This window comes from Amaranthus tricolor, chromosome 15 (assembly GCF_026212465.1).
Source record: "Amaranthus tricolor cultivar Red isolate AtriRed21 chromosome 15, ASM2621246v1, whole genome shotgun sequence".
NCBI lineage: Eukaryota > Viridiplantae > Streptophyta > Magnoliopsida > Caryophyllales > Amaranthaceae > Amaranthus > Amaranthus tricolor.
Window position 1 is genome coordinate 8,424,227 of NC_080061.1, and position 5,170 is coordinate 8,429,396.

A 5,170-nucleotide genomic window follows, 5' to 3' on the forward strand; every position below is an offset into this window, starting at 1 on the left:
TTTTATTTCTATTCCCTCCATTTTCTATGCGTTTCATTTTATTCTTAATTAATTTATAAAATAAAAATAATTAATTGTAATTTCTTTTGATTTGTTTTAATGTAAATTTTATTAGTATTAAATTATATATTTTATAATGATTATTCATCCATTATAAATAAAAAGAGTGTAAGACTTCTTTACTATTCACGTTTTGAAAATAAATAATGTTTTTGCTAAGTCATTTTTCACTTCATCTTTGATGTTACACACATGTGGTGAATTGCAAGTAGGTTGGTTTTTTAAATTGTGTTTTTGTAGGTTAGTTGTTTGGATTTATTATGTTCATTTGGGGTTACATATGTCCTGAATTGCATGTGTTTTTACACGTATGTTGCTTATATATTAATAAGATTTTGGGTGATATAATTGAATTATTCTTTTTTTTTTAATTTTTTGATTTAAATTTATTGTTCAAAGAAAGATTCTTATGTTGTTTTCTTAGGTTTTCTTCAATGCGCTACTTTTTGCAATGGATTTTTAGCTGATTTGACTGATTATCCCATGTTGTGTAATGTGTACTATCCTTGGATTATATGGTATCAAATATAGCAGTGTCACCCTTAGGCCTTAACCATAGAGATTGTTGCTGCTAAGTATTGCTATTTTGAGATCAAGATGCTATTGTGCTTGAGGAAGGCATGTAACTATCCACCATGAGAAAATGTATTATTCAAAAGACTGAAATTTGTTGTTTTAGTAGATGAATCTGTAATTTCTGCATTTTTTTGAATTCTAAAATCTTGTATGAACTAGTTGCTACCTTTAAATTACGCTTTATTTTACATCTTGACAGCGCCGGTATTATCAGTTCGGTAACATTGAAAAACTTTACAAGCACAACGCGGGTGATTCGATACGACACGACCTTGTTTTTGCATGCTTGTACTTTTTGGTACCAACTTTTCATGAATAATGTGGCATTGTACTTGGATTTATAAATCTAAGTACGAATCTTTGCATCTTCATTTCAGTGTAAGTGTACTGCCAAAAATTGCAGGTGATGGATAAGCAGCAGGATGACACTCTGACTGTCAGAACTAAAACTTCAGCTAGGACTCACAATGCTGTATTGTGTGCTTATTGATTCTTCTTTTTCATATCCAATAGTATTTGCGCCTTTACATACTGAATTTTTGATATGTGAGTATAATACATGACATTTATGATAATTGCTTTAAGGTTTGATTTAATTTTATGCTTGTTATGGTTTATAAAGAGCGTTATTAATGTGACTTTTGCATTAAGATGATTTATTAACCGAATTTTGATTAATTTTCTTTTGCAGATGGTTTTAGTTGTAGCTTTGAGCGCGGAAGATAGGGCTCGTCGTGTTATTGATGTAGAAGCTCTTTTGAAACATCTTAGGTTGTTTTCTTTTGTTTTCTTCAAATACTAAATGTGGTCTAATATGCATAGCTTTGTTAGTATTCCTCCTCCATCCATTCACATTCTTTTTTTTTATGTCTAAAAACATTCTTAGCTTTCAATTCATTTGCTGCTTTTTCCTTCATACTTTGTAGTTGATTATAAATATATAGGAACTATTAAGATACAGTATTATTATGTAACTCAATCAGTCTTTTAATCATGTTTTTCTCATTAATTTTTTCCTGCTTTTTAGTATTTAATTAATGTTTCTTTTTTATCTTAGATTAGTGGGTAAGTTTCTTTTGTTATTTTGATTACAGTAAAGAAACAAAAATATCTTAAAACCCTTTCTTACTATTACTAATAAATTTAACCATCACATAGTTTAGTTTGTTCAACACAAATATTTTAAATACAATTTTTGCTAATATAACTGTATGAAATATCCTTATAAAAATTGATAGGATATCTTGGGGGACCGCGTGAGAAGCACGTGGCTATATATATATATATATATATATATATATATATATATATATATATATATATATATATATATATATATATATATATATATATATATATATATATATATATATATATATATATATATATTAATTCAAATGAAAATTTTTATTGCACACATTTTTGTTGGTTAATAATTTTGATATGAACGTCGAATAACGTTTGAATGTTTGTAAGACTAAGATCATTCTTGTTGGGATAGCGTAGTAGGATATATTGACTATGTTTATCAATTGATGTATTTTTTATTTTTATATTTATCATAAACAAAAGATAATTAAGTTTAATTCTTTTTAGCTACAAGGCTTTAATTAACTATGTTCAAACTTTGTCTGTACTCTTAATTTTAGAAAAAACAAAATACATTCCATAAAAACACTTTAGAATAACTATAACTTTACTGATTCAAATGCTAAGCAAGAATCCACATAATACACAATAAATGTTGCATCAATCCATAAATTTTCCTTCTCACTTCATATCAAACTCAAACTTAAAAACTTTCAATATAAGTACTTAGTACTTCTATTTACTTGTTAGTATATTAGCAACTTCTGTTTGACCTACATTATGTACCTTTAATAACACCATCAAACAAAACCATTTAAAGCCTCATCTTTAACTTCAAGTCACCAACATGAGATGTATAGTAAATACTTTCGCTTTGAGCTGATTTTTCAAGGAAAATAGAATTTCGCACGCGCCCCACCAATAGTAATTGAAAAAAATAAAGAATTGACGTGCATTTGATAGTGCACACAATCATTTGGAACACATTGAGAAATGGAAGGATGATCATGAATCAAAGGCCCTAATGACTTAGGTCAATGGCAAACATAATTTTATGGTTTCACATCATATTTGTCCAAATTGAAGTGAGTATCAATATGATTTTAATGGGTAGTGGGTGGATATGGGTATAAAAAGTCTTATTCACCATGAGTAGTAGAAAGATGGAGGGCATGAGGTCTTACCAGCACTATATCCAGCGCTCTACCCTATTACCACACGCTCCACTCCATACTCACATGTCTCACATCCATAATGTACTACTTTATATTAAGGAAAATTTGATTTTAAAGGTATGAAATTTCTCTCAACCGCTTTTAAATGTTCTAACTTTAATTTATTTTAAATGTCTCACATTCATAATGTATTACTTTATAACTTCAATTTTAGGTAGATGGAGGGCATGAAGTTTACCAAATTGTTTCACCGTGACCTTTTTGCACATAAAACTTTAGTAAACGTTAATTTTGAAGCTTTAAGGCTGTTGTATGCCTATTTATGCGACTCACCACTTCAAATGCCATTAGTTTCAACCTTTTCCCCCAGAACATAAATCCTAACTCTACCATCTTTCATCCAGATCATGTTTTACCCCTAAATTCAAATATGGTAGAGTTAGGGTTTATGTTTGGGGGAAAAGTTTGAAATTGATGGCATTTGAAATGGTGAGTCACATAAATAGGTGTACAACAACCTTAAAGCTTCGAAATTAATGTTTGCCAACATTTTATGTTGAAAAAGGTCATGGTGGAACAATTTTGTAAACCTCAAGGTTATCGCATAGATTTTTTTAAAAGTTTTGGTTACCACATCATCATCATCATCATCTTCCTCCCAGTGTATCCTGGTCATAGAAAAACTATGGACAGGGTATGGGGAGGGAAAGACGGCCATACCCATAAAGGAGAGCACGACCAAAGGAGTCCCCCCGGCTCCAGACGATAAAGAGACGTAACTACACGGGAAAGATAAGTTAAATGCCTGTAAATAAATAAATAACTAGAACCAACTACAAAAAATGAAAACAAAAACTAATAATAATAGAAACGAGATAAGCAAGAGGGCAAGAACACCAAAAGGTAAACTAAGACGACATCAGTAGTCTAAAACATGGATATGACACCTCCAATTAACCATATCCCTAGTCAGGCCCTCAGAGAGGTTTAACTCATGCAAGTCAACTCTTATTTGCTCATCCCAAGTTCTCCTGGTTCTTCCTCGACTCCTCTTACCCTCTACTATAATGCTTTTTACCCTCCTCACAGGGGCGTCGAAAGTCTTTCTTTGCACATGTCCAAACCACCTCAATCTATTTTCGCGCATTTTTCCAAAAATAGGGGTTACCCCTAGTTTGTCCCTAAACTCTTGGTTCCTAATTCGATCCATCAATGTGTGCCCACACATCCACCTCAACATACGCATTTTTGTAACTTCCATCTTATGTTCAAAAATCTTCTTTACAGACCAACATTCGGTCTCATATAGCAGAGTAGGTTTGATTGCCGCCCGGTAGAATTTTCCTTTTAACTTGCTTGGGAATTTCCTATCACATAGCACCGCGGTGGCTGCTCGCCACTTGAGCCAAATCGCTTGTATACAATGGTTTACATCTCCATCAATCTCCCCATCCCTTTGAATGATCGATCCCAAATACTTATATTTGGTCGTACTATTAACAACTGCTTCATCAATGGACACCTCTGGTTCACCTACCGGTGCTGTCCCACTAAAGTCACGGCGCAAATACTCGGTCTTCGTTTGACTAATGCGCAACCCTTTACTTTCTAAAGCTTCCCTCTACTCATCCAATTTGTTTTTCTAACATCCTCTTTAATTTCTGCTACTAGCACTATGTCATCAGCGAATAGCATGCACCACGGTACCGTCTCCCAAATAGATTTAGAAATCTCTTCCATAATGACAGTAAAAATGAAAGGGCTTAGAGTCGATCCCTGATGTAGTCCAACTTTAACCGGAAAAGGCTCTGTTATCCCTACCGATGTTTGAATGTTAGTCGAAACTCTGTCATACATATCCCGTATAGCCTCAATGTACACTGAAGAAGTACCTCTAGCCTTGAGGCTATCCCATATGACACGTCGTGGTATGCTATCATATGCTTTCTCCGGGTCAATGAATATCATATGCAGATCTTCTTTCGCTCTCTATATTTCTCCATCAGTCTCCTCAAAACATGAATTGCCTCAATGGTTGACCTTCTTGGCATAAAACCGAATTGGTTCTCTTTAATCACCGTTTCTTGTCTAATTCTTCTCTCTATTACTCTTTCCCACAATTTCATGGTGTGGCTTAGAAGTTTGATACCTCTATAGTACCCGCATACTTGCGCATCGCTTTTGTTTTTAAACAGAGGTATTAGTGTGCTATTCCTCCATTCTTCTGGCATCTTATGTGTCCTCAAAATAATATTAAAGAGGTTAGTCAG